Here is a 19,697-nt window from a genome sequence, read left to right on the forward strand (position 1 = left end):
ACAAGATACTCCAATATACTTATATCTTTTCCGAATACTACTTGAACTACTACCGTTCAATGTATAAATAGTTCATCCCATAGATTAAGCTACAAGACAAAACTTGTATAGAATCATTCTTTAAAATATCATCAAAATAAAATGAAGTTATGAGATACTTCATTTGATGCACACATTATTTTGAAAACTTGACCCTGCCAACACTCAACAATCGCCCAACCGTAGCCTTTCTATCGAAGTGCTCTGGGTAGTGTTGCAGAAATATCCAATTGGATGATGAACTCATTAAGGGAGTTTTCCGCGCCAGGAAGACCACTTACGATGATCAGTCGTAGTAGTGCAACCCCACCATTTTCTACATGTAGAGGAGAACCTGTCGGATTTACTTGTCAACCGAACACTGAACTCATAAGGAATGGACCGCCTTAGCAGAACTTCCAGGCCATTTGGGCCAATATAATACTGCTGGGCCGGCGCTACTCGACCACTTACGCCACTCCTAGTTCAGATGAAATCCATGACTCTGAAACGTAAAGCTCGTCCCCACTTTCCCCAAGTAGAAACTTGTTGATACGGCTCCACCAAGAAGTCGTATCTAGTTGGAAAGGAAAACTCACCGATATTTCCCAGGCGATGCCTGTTAATGGATTAACTTGTTCCAAGAATTTTACTTCCCGAGTGTTGGGTAAGTAATCAAAATTCTTTTATCAAGACATCAACCTTGTTGCGAATATAAAACACACCACAGAGCCGGATCCCTCAGGTTTTGAGCGAGTATTTAAATCCCCTTCGAAAGGAGGATCTTAAATATAAAAATGAGTTTTGGGATCCGCTCTAATCATTTTGAAGACTCGCAAAACATTTTTAAGAATGTTTGGAGTGATGATGATTTAACAAAATAAATCAGTCCCAATATATTAGAAAATATCTGAATATTATTATTTAAATAATATTCCCATAAAGAATAATCTTTATAAAAATAATTGAAGTAGATGTTGTAAAACTTATACTTGAAATGACTATTAAATAACCAAAGATATACTTATACGAAAGTAATATCTTTATTTGAATAATCAAAAGTAAGTTTGATTATCGAAACATTATTCTTTAATAAAATAAAGAATATATCTCAGCAAATAATCGGAGTCATAGATCCTCAAATGAATATTCAAATAATATTCAATAAATAAAATAAGCTGAGTCATAAGCCCTCGAATGAATATTCGAAGTAATATTCAATAAATAAATAAGCTGAGTCATAAGCCCTCGAATGAATATTCGAAATAATATTCAATAAATAAAATAAGCCGAGTCATAAGCCCTCGAATGAATATTCGAAATAATATTCAATAAATAAATAACCTGAGTCATAAATCCTCGAATGAATATTCAAATAATATTCATTAAATAAAATAAAGTTATCGAATAAACCTTATTCGATCAATATTTTTGAAAACTATATCCATATATATATAAATATATATATAATATACTCGGGAGCATCGACTCCCGGTTTAGAAAATGTTCGCCTTTGGGTCCCCTATACTAAGGGTATACGCAACTACTGCTTATCTCTAGCATAGGTATTATGCAACTAATAAACATTTGAACCAAAAGATATATAAATCAAGAATACGAAACATGCATGCATATATACCATATCACATGCTCCAATATATCGTAAGAATTTGCTCATAACAAATATGCATTTATCACAAGATCATGCATATACACATATACATCACAACAACAGTTTATACGGGTAGAAAACTTGCCTGAGCGACAGGGGGTTACAAATGGCTCGGGATGAGTCTGGTAACCTATAAACAACATGTGTGTTGGAATTAAACCAAAGTCACTTGTATATCTATACTTTAACCAAATTAGACTCTAACGCTCGCTTTGCGCTTACTGATTTTTTTAAGTCACTCGAGTACCCTCGGCTCCACCATTTTTAATAATTTAACCATTACAAGTTTTAAGGCGATTCCTTTGCGAGTGTCTTACCAACTGCCTATTACACTTTACATAAATGTTTCATACTCCAATTAGTCCTTTAAGGTCTTTATCCTATGTTTCAAAGTAAGGAGAGGGGTAATGGTTCGTTCGCGAAACGTCGTTACTTAAAATGGTCGTTTCTCCTAAACCGTACATCGGAATCAAACGAACCACATATCAAAACGAAGCTCGTAACATGAACTATCTAAACATGGTAATGGTCAAAACCTAGCAGGAAGTTATCGGGTCCTAATGTTATGAACAAAAGCAGTCTAAAGTAAATCGGACATTACGACGACTATGTTTACGCGATTTCCCAAATTTATACCATTCCAAAACAATCACCAATCAACCCCAATCCATTCATACAACCAAAGTCCATCCATATCACACTACAACAGCCCCCAAAACCTCAAGTTCTCCAATTTATGTTATTCTCAATCATGAATTTAAAACTATACTTAAGTCCTTTACTAATCAACAAGTTTCAACATTCAATTCACTACAACTCCAACCCAAACACTAAACCTACAAGCATTAAGCTACTATTTTACCATAACAACCAAAATCATCCTAATATACAAAGTAAATCTAGGGTTTGGAGATGATATACCTTCCTTGAAGTGATGTGAGTAGCTAGGAAGCCTTAAGAAGCCTTGAGATGTCTTAGGGATGCTTGGATCTTAAAGGAAAAACAAGAAAAATAAAGTTAAAAATCTTGAAATCACTATTCATTATCTTCTTCATTGATTCCTTGGAGAATATTGTGAATGATTTGGAGGCTTAAACTTATAGAATAGCCATAACTATGCATAAGGAGTACTAGATAATTATCATACCAATTTAGGAAGCTTGGAACTTGAATTTTGAAAATTCTTCTTCTTGAAATGAAGAAAAGCCGAGAGCTCCTTGGTTGAAGAAGAAATGATTTTGTGTTTTGCTTTGTTTTGTTTTGGTTGGTTGATTTTCTTTTGATTTGTTTTGGTTAATTACCTTTTTAACCTTGAACTTTGTGTGGTTTTAAATCATCCAACAATTCCTTCCCTTATGTCATGCTTATGTCATCATGTGATGTAACCCTCCCCTCTTTGTCCTCTTCTAATTGGTTGGATGACATCATCCCCTCTAATCTCTTTGATTAGCTTCTAATTACTTGGCTAATGACCGCTGATCTGTTATACGGTTCGCTTAACTTTCATTTTCGTTTATCGTTTGAGGGATCATACCCGGGATCTTATTACTTAGGTTACCTTAACCTTTCTCAATACATTATATTCCTTTTTATGATCCTCTATTAAAATCCTTGAATTTAAATCCTTTTTATCCTGTTACCTTATACTCAATTCTTTCGATATCTGGTGGATTTTCGGGAAAAATCAAAAGGTTCAAATTTGGATTCTGACGATCTTTACATACACTTATATATCATATAGAGTACCAATAAAATCTCAGAATATCCATAAAAGAAACCCTACATAGTGTGGCATGAACAGTTTTCTTATTCAGCAATATCAGCAAAAACACTATTCATAAGGGTTACAAAAAGTTCAAAATTTTGGGGTTATTACAGTCTCCCCTCCTTAAAAGGATTCCGTCCCGGAATCAAATAGAAAACAAATGGGGGTACTTCTCTAGCATTGCGCTCTCTAGTTCCCAAGTTGATTCTTCCACATTATGATTCTGCCATAGCACTCTGACTAGCTTGATCACCTTGTTCCGAAGCACCTGCTCCTTCTTATCTATAATCCTTACTGGTTTCTCCACGTAAGTCAGATCTGGTTGCATATCCACATGCTCGTACTCCACTATGTGTCTGGCATCCCGATGATACTTCCTTAGCATTGATATATGGAACACATTATGAACTTGTTGTAGGTTCGGGGCTAAGGCTAGCTCGTAAGCCAACTTCCCAATCCGTCTTAGTATCTCAAAAGGTCCAATGTATCTTGGGCTTAGTTTTCCTTTCTTTCCGAATCTCATTAACCCCTTCCAAGGGGATACTTTTAGTAGTACTAAGTCCCCTACTTCATACTCCTTATCCTTTCGGGCTAGGTCTGCATATTTCTTCTGTCTGTCTTGGGCTGCTACCAGCCGTCCTCTGATGAGATCCACTATGTCTTTGGTCCTTTGGACCACCTCGGGTCTGAGCATCTTCCGCTCTCCTACTTCATCCCAGTATAAGGGAGATCGACACCTTCTTCCGTACAGGGCCTCATAAGGTGGCATTCCGATGCTAGCATGAAAGCTATTGTTATAAGAAAACTCGATCAACGGCAAGTGATCATCCCAACTTCCTTTAAAGTCTATTGCACAGACTCTCAACATATCCTCTAGTGTCTGGATGGTCCTTTCACTCTGCCCATCCGTCTGGGGATGGTACGCGGTACTCATTTTTAACTTGGTCCCCGCACATTCTTGAAAGCTCCTCCAAAATATGGAGTTGAACCTGGGGTCTCGGTCTGAGACAATGGACGCTGGGACTCCATGTCGCGTCACTATTTCCTTAAGGTAAATGTCCACCAGTCTATCGACTGTGTATCTCTCATTGATAGGAATGAAATAAGCTGACTTTGTCAGTCGGTCTATCATCACCCATATGGCATCATGGTTGGCTTTCGTCCTTGGTAAACCGACAACAAAATCCATGGCTATCTGTTCCCATTTCCATTCGGGAATCTCCAGGGGTCGTAAAAGTCCACTGGGTCTCAGGTGCTCTGCCTTTACTCTTTGGCACGTCAAACATTTGCTTACCCATTCTACTACGTCCCTCTTCATGTTGGGCCACCAGTAATATTCCTTCAAATCCCTATACATCTTGGTGCTTCCCGGGTGAATGGAATACCTTGAACTATGACTTTCATCCAAAATCTCATCTTTAAGCTCTTGAACGTTCGGAACCCAAATCCGGTAGGAGTACCTCATTATCCCTTTTATCATCTTTCTCATTATGGATCTCTTCTCCAGTCATTGACTCTCTGCCTTCATTCATTATTTTCTCTTGGCACAATCTGATCTGTTCTAATAACTCTGGCTGCATTGAGATCTCAAACAGCTTTTCAGTTCCGGTTCCGGTTACCTTTACTTCTATTTCCATTCTTTCGTAATCCCTGATTAATTCCTCCGAAGTCATTATCATTATGAGCCTTTCCTTCCTACTGAGGGCGTCAGCCACCATATTGGCTTTCCCCGGATGATAGAGAATCTCACAATCATAGTCCTTGATTAGTTCTAACCATCTCCTCTGGCGCATGTTGAGCTCTTTCAGCGTAAATATGTACTTGAGGCTCTTATGGTCTGTGAAAATCTCGCACTTCTCTCCATACAAGTAGTGCCTCCAAATTTTTAGGGCAAAAACTATAGCCGCAAGCTCAAGGTCATGAGTAGGATATCTAATCTCGTATTCCTTCAGTTGTCTCGACGCATACACAATCACTTTACCGTGCTGCATAAGCACACACCCTAATCCTTTGTGCGACGCGTCACTATATATCACAAAATCTCCTTTTCCGTCTGGCAATGCCAACACCGGAGCCGTTACCAACCTTTTCTTTAATTCCTGAAAACTGTTCTCGCATTTCTCCGTCCATTCAAACTTCTCTGTCTTACGAGTAAGTCGTGTCAAAGGGGCTGCGATCTTCGCAAAGTCTTGTACAAATCTACGATAGTAGCCGGCCCATCCTATGAAACTCCTTACCTCTGTGGGTGTGGTTGGCCTTTCCCAATTTGAGACCGCCTCTATCTTGGAGGGGTCGACCAATACTCCTTCTTTATTGATCACATGTCCTAAAAACTGTACTTCATTCTTCCAGAATTCACACTTCGAGAATTTGGCATATAACTGTTCCTCTCTGAGTATTCCTAGAGCCATCTTCAAATGCTCTGCGTGTTCTGCCTCAGTCCTTGAGTAGATTAAAATATCATCGATAAAAACTATCACACACTTGTCCAAGTACTTCTTAAATACTCTGTTCATTAAATCCATAAAAGCTGCTGGGGCGTTGGTTAATCCAAAGGACATTACCAAGAACTCATAGTGCCCATACCTGGTACGGAACGCTGTCTTGGAAATATCTTCGGGTTTAATCTTTAGTTGGTGATATCCAGTTCTCAGGTCAATCTTGGAAAAATAAGCAGCATCCTTTAGCTGGTCGAACAGATCGTCTATTCTAGGTAACGGGTACCTGTTCTTTATGGTTAGCTTGTTCAACTCTCGATAGTCGATGCACAGCCTCATGCTCCCATCTTTCTTCTTAACAAATAACACTGGTGCTCCTCACGGAGACACACTGGGTCTTTTCATACCCTTATCCAAGAGTTCCTGCAATTGGGTAGCTAATTCCTTCATTTCTAACGGGGCTAACCGGTAAGGTGCTTTTAAAACTAGCGCCGTCCCTGGGGCCAACTCAATCGCAAATTCAATCACTCTATCGGGTGGTAATACCGGAAGATCTTGTGGGAATACATCTTCAAATTCGTTGACTACTGGAATATATGGTAAGTTGGGCACCTCCTTTTGCGTGTCTACCACATAGGCTAGGTAAGCCTCGTTTCCTTTTCGTAGCATCCTTCTGTCCTGGGCCATAGTCAAAAATTTATGCGTCTGCCTCTTTCCTCTAAATATAACTTCTTTCTTTCCTGGGATATTTAACTTAACTTTCTTCCCCTTACAGTCTATCTGAGCATCATTGCTAGATAGCCAGTCCATTCCCAAAATTATATCAAATTCCCCTAACTTAAAAGGAATCAGATCAACACTGAAAGATTGTTCCCCTATGCCTAACTCACAGGCGGGGTGAATCAGATTAACAAGAATAACTTCATGGTTGGCTATTTCTACTTGTAAGGGCTCTATCAAGGGTTCAGCTTTAAGTCTTAATTTACGCGCAAAGTCCCTTGATATAAAAGATTTAGTTGCTCCTGAATCAAATAAAACGTTTGCACTGACTGAATTTAGAGAAAGGGTACCTGCTATCACATCTGAATCTTTCATAGCATCCTGGACTGTCATGTTGAAAGTCCTTGCAGTAGGTGGCTTATTACAAGCAGCCCTGCTTGCTCCCGAAGCTGCTGGTTTATTCATTGGGCATTCCCTCTTCCAATGACCCGGGCGTCCACACTGATGACAAGTGGTGGTTGGGCGGGTAATGGGGGTTGGCGAAGTGCACTTGTCCGAATAGTGACCCTCTCGACCACACTTGAAGCAGATTATCGGCTTTCCTTTACACTCCCCAGAATGCATCCTTCCACAAGTGTTACAGGCTGACAATGGGGGTCGAGACTGGTTGGAATAGGACATTCTGGACTTTTGTCCGTTCTGGCTCACATTTACACTCATTGGCCGCTTAAACCCAATGTCCTTTCCCGGTAGGGACACTGCTCCCCTATTAACTCTAGTTGGGAAGTTCCTTCCTGTGGAACCTCCACCCATGCTCATACTTTTCCTCTTTATTCCCTTCTTCTCTCTTTCCTTCTGCATCTGTTCACTTCCGGCTTCTACAATTGTTGCCTTTTGCACCAGAGTGGCATAATCAGTAAGCTCAAGGATTGCCACCCTATTCTGAATCCATGGTTTCAGTCCCTGCTGAAACCTCCTAGCTTTCTTTTCCTCGGTGCTCACAAACTCCGGCACAAACCTTGATAACTCAGTAAATTTCGCTTCGTACTCTGCTACAGATAAGTTATTCTGCTTTAGCTCCAAGAACTTGAGCTCCATCTGGTTTTCCATAAACCTCGGGAAATATTTTCCCAGAAATAACTGATTGAATCTTTCCCAGGTTATAATAGCATCTGTCTCCATGTTTTTTTTGGCCTCCCACCAGTAGTTAGCCTCTCCTTTCAGAAGGTAGATAGCAAATACAGTCTTCTGTGCCTCATCAATACTCAGAATCTCAAAGGATTTCTCCATTTCCTTTAACCATGCCCTTGCCTCAACTGGGTCAGCTGATCCGTGGAACTCAGGGGGCTTAAGGGACTTAAAATCCCTGAAAGAGTTTGCCACAACATTGTTATTTCCTTGAGGGGGTGGGTTGGGTTGACGTTCCAAGTTCTGCCTTAGTAGTTGCATGAACTGGCCCATGGGATCTATGCCTGGGTTTGGTATTGGTTGCTCAACCTCAGTTTCTCCTTCCTCAGCCTCTATCTCAAATCCCTCAACATCATATATTTCCTCTTCCTCTTCATACAAGGAGTCATCCTGTTCCACATAATCCTCATCTTCCTCTTCACTGTGTTCCTGGTTCCTATCATCCTGGTTATGGCTTCCCTGGTCCTCAGACCCAGGGTTCGCCCTAGTTCCAATCTTTCTTGGCGGCATGATACTAATAAAAAAAATTATTGGGAAAAATTCAACGTTAGGTCACAATCATACACAACATTGTGCCTTGCATAGCTCTATAATGGGGATAATGTATCTCACAATTCTATTATATTATGACAGTTCTAATAAGAAGTGCAGTAATAATAATGATAAAAACAGTGATCTCGTCACTAAGGAATTGAACCGAAAGGAAACAAATATATACATAATGCGAGAAATACATAGTTTGATATGGTCAAAAGTACAACAGTGCTATAGCCATCTGTCCCAAAAGTGATACACAAGAGTCTATTTGTCTAGTCAGAAAAAGGGATGCTATATACAAGTCAACTATCCCGGAAAATTGGCTCTTACTAAGGCCTCGACTAACTAGACAACTAGACTATGCCATCGTCAGTCCTGAATCACACACCGGAGCGGGTCAGCTCTCATACCCTTTCCATTGCACGAAGGAAGATATAGTCGGCCTGCCGCCTGGAGATCCTACCATGCCTGTCCCCATGGAGCGATCTGAGTCTCGCTCGGGACGTGAGCTCTATCCCCGTCAGCTCCCTCCTCAAGGATCGGGGTATAGCAGCCCTGGTCTCATAAGCTCGGGTACGCCTACCCGCCCTCTCCGCATCCAACTCCCTCCTGACCTCATCCAGCCGGGCCTCAGTAACGGCCACTCGGGTCCTCAGTACATCCTGAACATAGCCGTGGGCTAACAAAGACTGCCTATGGGCAGGGTCGAGAGGTGGTGAATCCGGAGCCGCTGGGGGTGCCTCCTCGGTCTGCCTAGGCTCGGGAGTATCAGTCTCAGAGCTGTCATCATAAGTGCTCCAGGATGGTAGTGGAGGGGTAGGAGCTCTGACCACAGGAAGTGAGTGTAAAGGGGTACCAGTGTACACTACCATAGCTCCGACATGCTCCTCAGCCACTGGGACCTCATCTGGGTCCTCCTCATCTGAAATCGCAATAACCTCTATCTCTGACTCCTCTGAGGGGTCCTCCTCCTCCATCTCCTCCTCCTCAGGCTCCTCCTGATCCTCGGCATCTAGCAGTGCCTCATCATGCTCACGCTCGAACATCGCTGGGTCCTCTATCTCAGGCGCCTACACATTAAACGAGCTAAGTTACAATCATGATACTTATAAGGGTTCCCGTTAGGGTTTTAACTGTCAGCGCTACTTTAATTAGTCCGACCATGAACTTGGCAAGAGTTCTTATTATCTTTGTGAGTTTATTATAATCTCGTCGCATCATCTCTGAGGTTTATAACGCTTCGCTCTGATACCATTTATGTAACACCCCCAGATCCGGGGTCAGGGATCCGGGTCGTCACGGTCTTTCTTTCCACAATATCACTTCACTTAATTAATAACAGTTAACCTTATGCTGTGACCCCATACTAACACACACCATAACCCGTTATAGTCTCAGAGATGAAATTGAAATAGGTACAAGTCTTTGAATCCACAATTTAAAAGTTATTACAACCCAAAATGATTACTTGATAAGTTTACAATTAATTGCCATTATCTGCCACAAGTTATAATTATACATAATTGATTCCCAAAAGTAGAAGGTCTGATCTACAGATAGATCTACCTCTGCAGCTATAGCAGCTATGATCTCAACGGGAAGGCGCGGGGCGCTTCCCACGCTCTTGCGCTGGGTCTGCTTGAGTCTGGCCATCCTTCCTAACTGTTGTTGTGTGATGAAGAAATAAAGCAAGAGTGAGCATTACAGCTCGCAAGATAATATATAGTGTAAACAATAACGCAAGCATCTAAATGGATAACTTGCTGGAAACCTTTATCAGGTGAAAGATAATTACTTACTGGATATAAGCAAAAACAAGGGATGAAGTTACCAATTACTTCACTATACTTATATCATTTATAAGGCTACTTGAACTACCACTGTTCAAAGTAATATAGGTTTCAAAAGGTCATCCCATAGATGAGACCACAAGTTAAGACTTGAATAGATTCAATCTTTGAAATATTATTGAATGAAATAAAGTTACGAGATACTTTATTTAGTCCCGATATATATATATATATTCACATATATATCTCTTAAACATTTCCAGGAACCTCTGTTATGTAAAGTATGAACAGAGTTTGTAACATCCAATGAATTTTGGAAAGGAAAAGAATTTTGGCATAAACCCGATATCTTGCTGATCAGGCAAAGATACCAATAAGTAACCTTTTCTACTAGACTACCACCCAGCCACTTACACTTTGATAGACCGTACCCCAGCCTGTCGCTTATGCCGACTCAATTAGAGGGACTTACTTCCCGAACGTTGGGCAAGTAATCAAATTGTTTTCTCAATACAGGTGCCACGTTGCGAATGTAAAATACACCACAGAGCCGGATCCCCCAGGTTTTGAGTGAGTATTTAAATCTCCTTCGAAAGGAGGATCTTAAATATAAAAGAATGAGTTTTGGGATCCGCCCTAACTTTTAGAAATCATTTTGAAGACTCGAAAACATTTTTAAGAATGTTTGGAGTACTGCTGATTTATTAAAATAAATCAGTCCCGATATATTAGAAATATCTGAATATTATTATTTAAATAATATTCTCATAAAGATAATCCTTATAAAAATAATCGAAGTAGAAGTTTAAAAACTTATACTTGAAATGAATAATAATTAACCAAAGATATACTTATACGAAAGTACGATCTTTATTTGAATAATCGAAAATAAGTTTAATTAACGAAACATTATTCTTTAATAAAATAAAGAATATTATTAAATAATAAGCGGAGTCATAATACCTCGAATGAATATTATAAATATATATATATATATATATATGTATAATATACTCGGGAGCATCGACTCCCGGTTTAGAAAATGTTCGCCTTTCGGTCCCCTATACTAAGGGTATACGCAACTACTGCTTATCTCTAGCATAGGTATTATGCAACTAATAAGCATTTGAACCAACAGATATATAAATCAAGAATACGAAACAGGCATGCATATATACCATATCACATGCTCCAATATATCACAAGAATTTGCTGATAACAAATATGCATTTATCACAAGATCATGCATATACACATATACATCACAACAACAGTTTATACGGGTAGAAAACTTGTCTGAGCGACTGGGGGTTACAAATGGCTTGGGACGAGTCTGGTAACCTATAAACAACATGTGTGTTGGAATTAAACCAAAGTCACTTGTAAATCTATACTTTAACCAAATTAGACTCTAACGCTCGCTTTGCGCTTACTGATTCTCTTAAGTCACTCGAGTACCCTCGGCTCCACCATTTTTAATAATTTAACCATTACGAGTTTTAAGGCGATTCCTTCGCGAGTGTCTTACCAACTGCCTATTACACTTTACATAAATGTTTCATACTCCAATTAGTCTTTAAGGTCTTTATCCTATGTTTCAAAGTAAGGCGATGGGTAATGGTTCGTTCGCGAAACGTCGTTACTTAAAACGGTCGTTTCTCCTAAACCGTACATCGGAATCAAACGAACCACATATCGAAACGAAGCTCGTAACATGAACTATCTAAACATGGAAATGGTCAAAACCTAGCAGGGAGTTATCGGGTCCTAATGTTATGAACAAAAGCAGTCTAAAGTAAATCGGACATTACGACGGCTATGTTTACGCGATTTCCCAAATTTATACAATTCCAAAACAATCACCAATCAACCCCAATCCATTCATACAACCAAAGTCCATCCATATCACACTACAACAGCCCCCAAAACCTCAAGTTCTCCAATTTATGTTATTCTCAATCATGAATTTAAAACTATACTTAAGTCCCTTACTAATCAACAAGTTTCAACATTCAATTCACTACAACTCCAACCCAAACACTAAACCTACAAGCATTAAGCTACTCTTTTACCATAACAACCAAAATCATCCTAATATACAAAGTAAATCTAGGGTTTGGAGATGATATACCTTCCTTGACGTGATGTGAGTAGCTAGGAAGCCTTAAGAAGCCTTGAGATGTCTTAGGGATGCTTGGATGTTAAAGGAAAAACAAGAAAAATCAAGTTAAAAATCTTGAAATCACTATTCATTATCTTCTTCATTGATTCCTTGGAGAATATTGTGAATGATTTGGAGGCTTAAACTTATAGAATAGCTATAACTATGCATAAGGAGTACTAGATAATTATCATACCAATTTAGGAAGCTTGGAACTTGAATTTTGAAAATTCTTCTTCTTGAAATGAAGAAAAGCCGAGAGCTCCTTGGTTGAAGAAGAAATGATTTTGTGTTTTGCTTTGTTTTGTTTTGGTTGGTTGATTTTCTTTTGATTTGTTTTGGTTAATTACCTTTTTAACCTTGAACTTTGTGTGGTTTTAAATCATCCAACAATTCCTTCCCTTATGTCATGCTTATGTCATCATGTGATGTAACCCTCCCCTCTTTGTCCTCTTCTAATTGGTTGGATGACATCATCCCCTCTAATCTCTTTGATTAGCTTCTAATTACTTGGCTAATGACCGCTGATCTGTTATACGGTTCGCTTAACTTTCATTTTCGTTTATCGTTTGAGGGATCATACCCGGGATCTTATTACTTAGGTTACCTTAACCTTTCTCAATACATTATATTCCTTTTTATGATCCTCTATTAAAATCCTTGAATTTAAATCCTTTTTATCCTGTTACCTTATACTCAATTCTTTCGATATCTGGTGGATTTTCGGGAAAAATCAAAAGGTTCAAATTTGGATTCTGACGATCTTTACATACACTTATATATCATATAGAGTACCAATAAAATCTCAGAATATCCATAAAAGAAACCCTACATAGTGTGGCATGAACAGTTTTCTTATTCAGCAATATCAGCAAAAACACTATTCATAAGGGTTACAAAAAGTTCAAAATTTTGGGGTTATTACAGTCTCCCCTCCTTAAAAGGATTCCGTCCCGGAATCAAATAGAAAACAAATGGGGGTACTTCTCTAGCATTGCGCTCTCTAGTTCCCAAGTTGATTCTTCCACATTATGATTCTGCCATAGCACTCTGACTAGCTTGATCACCTTGTTCCGAAGCACCTGCTCCTTCTTATCTATAATCCTTACTGGTTTCTCCACGTAAGTCAGATCTGGTTGCATATCCACATGCTCGTACTCCACTATGTGTCTGGCATCCCGATGATACTTCCTTAGCATTGATATATGGAACACATTATGAACTTGTTGTAGGTTCGGGGCTAAGGCTAGCTCGTAAGCCAACTTCCCAATCCGTCTTAGTATCTCAAAAGGTCCAATATATCTTGGGCTTAGTTTTCCTTTCTTTCCGAATCTCATTAACCCCTTCCAAGGGGATACTTTTAGTAGTACTAAGTCCCCTACTTCATACTCCTTATCCTTTCGGGCTAGGTCTGCATATTTCTTCTGTCTGTCTTGGGCTGCTACCAGCCGTCCTCTGATGAGATCCACTATGTCTTTGGTCCTTTGGACCACCTCGGGTCTGAGCATCTTCCGCTCTCCTACTTCATCCCAGTATAAGGGAGATCGACACCTTCTTCCGTACAGGGCCTCATAAGGTGGCATTCCGATGCTAGCATGAAAGCTATTGTTATAAGAAAACTCGATCAACGGCAAGTGATCATCCCAACTTCCTTTAAAGTCTATTGCACAGACTCTCAACATATCCTCTAGTGTCTGGATGGTTCTTTCACTCTGCCCATCCGTCTGGGGATGGTACGCGGTACTCATTTTTAACTTGGTCCCCGCACATTCTTGAAAGCTCCTCCAAAATCTGGAGTTGAACCTGGGGTCTCGGTCTGAGACAATGGACGCTGGGACTCCATGTCGCGTCACTATTTCCTTAAGGTAAATGTCCACCAGTCTATCGACTGTGTATCTCTCATTGATAGGAATGAAATAAGCTGACTTTGTCAGTCGGTCTATCATCACCCATATGGCATCATGGTTGGCTTTCGTCCTTGGTAAACCGACAACAAAATCCATGGCTATCTGTTCCCATTTCCATTCGGGAATCTCCAGGGGTCGTAAAAGTCCACTGGGTCTCTGGTGCTCTGCCTTTACTCTTTGGCACGTCAAATATTTGCTTACCCATTCTGCTACGTCCCTCTTCATGTTGGGCCACCAGTAATATTCCTTCAAATCCCTATACATCTTGGTGCTTCCCGGGTGAATGGAATACCTTGAACTATGGCTTTCATCCAAAATCTCATCTTTAAGCTCTTGAACGTTCGGAACCCAAATCCGGTAGGAGTACCTCATTATCCCTTTTATCATCTTTCTCATTATGGATCTCTTCTCCAGTCATTGACTCTCTGCCTTCATTCATTATTTTCTCTTGGCACAATCTGATCTGTTCTAATAACTCTGGCTGCATTGAGATCTCAAACAGCTTTTCAGTTCCGGTTCCGGTTACCTTTACTTCTATTTCCATTCTTTCGTAATCCCTGATTAATTCCTCCGAAGTCATTATCATTATGAGCCTTTCCTTCCTACTGAGGGCGTCAGCCACCATATTGGCTTTCCCCGGATGATAGAGAATCTCACAATCATAGTCCTTGATTAGTTCTAACCATCTCCTCTGGCGCATGTTGAGCTCTTTCAGCGTAAATATGTACTTGAGGCTCTTATGGTCTGTGAAAATCTCGCACTTCTCTCCATACAAGTAGTGCCTCCAAATTTTTAGGGCAAAAACTATAGCCGCAAGCTCAAGGTCATGAGTAGGATATCTAATCTCGTATTCCTTCAGTTGTCTCGACGCATACACAATCACTTTACCGTGCTGCATAAGCACACACCCTAATCCTTTGTGCGACGCGTCACTATATATCACAAAATCTCCTTTTCCGTCTGGCAATGCCAACACCGGAGCCGTTACCAACCTTTTCTTTAATTCCTGAAAACTGTTCTCGCATTTCTCCGTCCATTCAAACTTCTCTGTCTTACGAGTAAGTCGTGTCAAAGGGGCTGCGATCTTCGCAAAGTCTTGTACAAATCTACGATAGTAGCCGGCCCATCCTATGAAACTCCTTACCTCTGTGGGTGTGGTTGGCCTTTCCCAATTTGAGACCGCCTCTATCTTGGAGGGGTCGACCAATACTCCTTCTTTATTGATCACATGTCCTAAAAACTGTACTTCATTCTTCCAGAATTCACACTTCGAGAATTTGGCATATAACTGTTCCTCTCTGAGTATTCCTAGAGCCATCTTCAAATGCTCTGCGTGTTCTGCCTCAGTCCTTGAGTAGATTAAAATATCATCGATAAAAACTATCACACACTTGTCCAAGTACTTCTTAAATACTCTGTTCATTAAATCCATGAAAGCTGCTGGGGCGTTGGTTAATCCAAAGGACATTACCAAGAACTCATAGTGCCCATACCTGGTACGGAACGCTGTCTTGGAAATATCTTCGGGTTTAATCTTTAGTTGGTGATATCCAGTTCTCAGGTCAATCTTGGAAAAATAAGCAGCATCCTTTAGCTGGTCGAACAGATCGTCTATTCTAGGTAACGGGTACCTGTTCTTTATGGTTAGCTTGTTCAACTCTCGATAGTCGATGCACAGCCTCATGCTCCCATCTTTCTTCTTAACAAATAACACTGGTGCTCCTCACGGAGACACACTGGGTCTTTTCATACCCTTATCCAAGAGTTCCTGCAATTGGGTAGCTAATTCCTTCATTTCTAACGGGGCTAACCGGTAAGGTGCTTTTAAAACTAGCGCCGTCCCTGGGGCCAACTCAATCGCAAATTCAATCACTCTATCGGGTGGTAATACCGGAAGATCTTGTGGGAATACATCTTCAAATTCGTTGACTACTGGAATATATGGTAAGTTGGGCACCTCCTTTTGCGTGTCTACCACATAGGCTAGGTAAGCCTCGTTTCCTTTTCGTAGCATCCTTCTGTCCTGGGCCATAGTCAAAAATTTATGCGTCTGCCTCTTTCCTCTAAATATAACTTCTTTCTTTCCTGGGATATTTAACTTAACTTTCTTCCCCTTACAGTCTATCTGAGCATCATTGCTAGATAGCCAGTCCATTCCCAAAATTATATCAAATTCCCCTAACTTAAAAGGAATCAGATCAACACTGAAAGATTGTTCCCCTATGCCTAACTCACAGGCGGGGTGAATCAGATTAACAAGAATAACTTCATGGTTGGATATTTCTACTTGTAAGGGCTCTATCAAGGGTTCAGCTTTAAGTCTTAATTTACGCGCAAAGTCCCTTGATATAAAAGATTTAGTTGCTCCTGAATCAAATAAAACGTTTGCACTGACTGAATTTAGAGAAAGGGTACCTGCTATCACATCTGAATCTTTCATAGCATCCTGGACTGTCATGTTGAAAGTCCTTGCAGTAGGTGGCTTATTACAAGCAGCCCTGCTTGCTCCCGAAGCTGCTGGTTTATTCATTGGGCATTCCCTCTTCCAATGACCCGGGCGTCCACACTGATGACAAGTGGTGGTTGGGCGGGTAATGGGGGTTGGCGAAGTGCACTTGTCCGAATAGTGACCCTCTCGACCACACTTGAAGCAGATTATCGGCTTTCCTTTACACTCCCCAGAATGCATCCTTCCACAAGTGTTACAGGCTGACAATGGGGGCCGAGACTGGTTGGAATAGGACATTCTGGACTTTTGTCCGTTCTGGCTCACATTTACACTCATTGGCCGCTTAAACCCAATGTCCTTTCCCGGTAGGGACACTGCTCCCCTATTAACTCTAGTTGGGAAGTTCCTTCCTGTGGAACCTCCACCCATGCTCATACTTTTCCTCTTTATTCCCTTCTTCTCTCTTTCCTTCTGCATCTGTTCACTTCCGGCTTCTACAATTGTTGCCTTTTGCACCAGAGTGGCATAATCAGTAAGCTCAAGGATTGCCACCCTATTCTGAATCCATGGTTTCAGTCCCTGCTGAAACCTCCTAGCTTTCTTTTCCTCGGTGCTCACAAACTCCGGCACAAACCTTGATAACTCAGTAAATTTCACTTCGTACTCTGCTACAGATAAGTTATTCTGCTTTAGCTCCAAGAACTTGAGCTCCATCTGGTTTTCCATAAACCTCGGGAAATATTTTCCCAGAAATAACTGATTGAATCTTTCCCAGGTTATAATAGCATCTGTCTCCATGTTTTTTTTGGCCTCCCACCAGTAGTTAGCCTCTCCTTTCAGAAGGTAGATAGCAAATACAGTCTTCTGTGCCTCATCAATACTCAGAATCTCAAAGGATTTCTCCATTTCCTTTAACCATGCCCTTGCCTCAACTGGGTCAGCTGATCCGTGGAACTCAGGGGGCTTAAGGGACTTAAAACCCCTGAAAGAGTTTGCCACAACATTGTTATTTCCTTGAGGGGGTGGGTTGGGTTGACGTTCCAAGTTCTGCCTTAGTAGTTGCATGAACTGGCCCATGGGATCTATGCCTGGGTTTGGTATTGGTTGCTCAACCTCAGTTTCTCCTTCCTCAGCCTCTATCTCAAATCCCTCAACATCATATGTTTCCTCTTCCTCTTCATACAAGGAGTCATCCTGTTCCACATAATCCTCATCTTCCTCTTCACTGTGTTCCTGGTTCCTATCATCCTGGTTATGGCTTCCCTGGTCCTCAGACCCAGGGTTCGCCCTAGTTCCAATCTTTCTTGGCGGCATGATACTAATAAAAAAAATTATTGGGAAAAATTCAACGTTAGGTCACAATCATACACAACATTGTGCCTTGCATAGCTCTATAATGGGGATAATGTATCTCACAATTCTATTATATTATGACAGTTCTAATAAGAAGTGCAGTAATAATAATGATAAAAACAGTGATCTCGTCACTAAGGAATTGAACCGAAAGGAAACAAATATATACATAATGCGAGAAATACATAGTTTGATATGGTCAAAAGTACAACAGTGCTATAGCCATCTGTCCCAAAAGTGATACACAAGAGTCTATTTGTCTAGTCAGAAAAAGGGATGCTATATACAAGTCAACTATCCCGGAAAATTGGCTCTTACTAAGGCCTCGACTAACTAGACAACTAGACTATGCCATCGTCAGTCCTGAATCACACACCGGAGCGGGTCAGCTCTCATACCCTTTCCATTGCACGAAGGAAGATATAGTCGGCCTGCCGCCTGGAGATCCTACCATGCCTGTCCCCATGGAGCGATCTGAGTCTCGCTCGGGACGTGAGCTCTATCCCCATCAGCTCCCTCCTCAAGGATCGGGGTATAGCAGCCCTGGTCTCATAAGCTCGGGTACGCCTACCCGCCCTCTCCGCATCCAACTCCCTCCTGACCTCATCCAGTCGGGCCTCAGTAACGGCCACTCGGGTCCTCAGTACATCCTGAACATAGTCGTGGGCTAACAAAGACTGCCTATGGGCAGGGTCGAGAGGTGGTGAATCCGGAGCCGCTGGGGGTGCCTCCTCGGTCTGCCTAGGCTCGGGAGTATCAGTCTCAGAGCTGTCATCATAAGTGCTCCAGGATGGTAGTGGAGGGGTAGGAGCTCTGACCACAGGAAGTGAGTGTAAAGGGGTACCAGTGTACACTACCATAGCTCCGACATGCTCCTCAGCCACTGGGACCTCATCTGGGTCCTCCTCATCTGAAATCGCAATAACCTCTATCTCTGACTCCTCTGAGGGGTCCTCCTCCTCCATCTCCTCCTCCTCAGGCTCCTCCTGATCCTCGGCATCTAGCAGTGCCTCATCATGCTCACGCTCGAACATCGCTGGGTCCTCTATCTCAGGCGCCTACACATTAAACGAGCTAAGTTACAATCATGATACTTATAAGGGTTCCCGTTAGGGTTTTAACTGTCAGCGCTACTTTAATTAGTCCGACCATGAACTTGGCAAGAGTTCTTATTATCTTTGTGAGTTTATTATAATCTCGTCGCATCATCTCTGAGGTTTATAACGCTTCGCTCTGATACCATTTATGTAACACCCCCAGATCCGGGGTCAGGGATCCGGGTCATCACGGTCTTTCTTTCCACAATATCACTTCACTTAATTAATAACAGTTAACCTTATGCTGTGACCCCATACTAACACACACCATAACCCGTTATAGTCTCAGAGATGAAATTGAAATAGGTACAAGTCTTTGAATCCACAATTTAAAAGTTATTACAACCCAAAATGATTACTTGATAAGTTTACAATTAATTGCCATTATCTGCCACAAGTTATAATTATACATAATTGATTCCCAAAAGTAGAAGGTCTGATCTACAGATAGATCTACCTCTGCAGCTATAGCAGCTATGATCTCAACGGGAAGGCGCAGGGGCGCTTCCCACGCTCTTGCGCTGGGTCTGCTTGAGTCTGGCCATCCTTCCTAACTGTTGTTGTGTGATGAAGAAATAAAGCAAGAGTGAGCATTACAGCTC

The sequence above is a fragment of the Apium graveolens genome, chromosome 4, assembly GCF_009905375.1.
Source record: "Apium graveolens cultivar Ventura chromosome 4, ASM990537v1, whole genome shotgun sequence".
NCBI classification, from domain to species: domain Eukaryota; kingdom Viridiplantae; phylum Streptophyta; class Magnoliopsida; order Apiales; family Apiaceae; genus Apium; species Apium graveolens.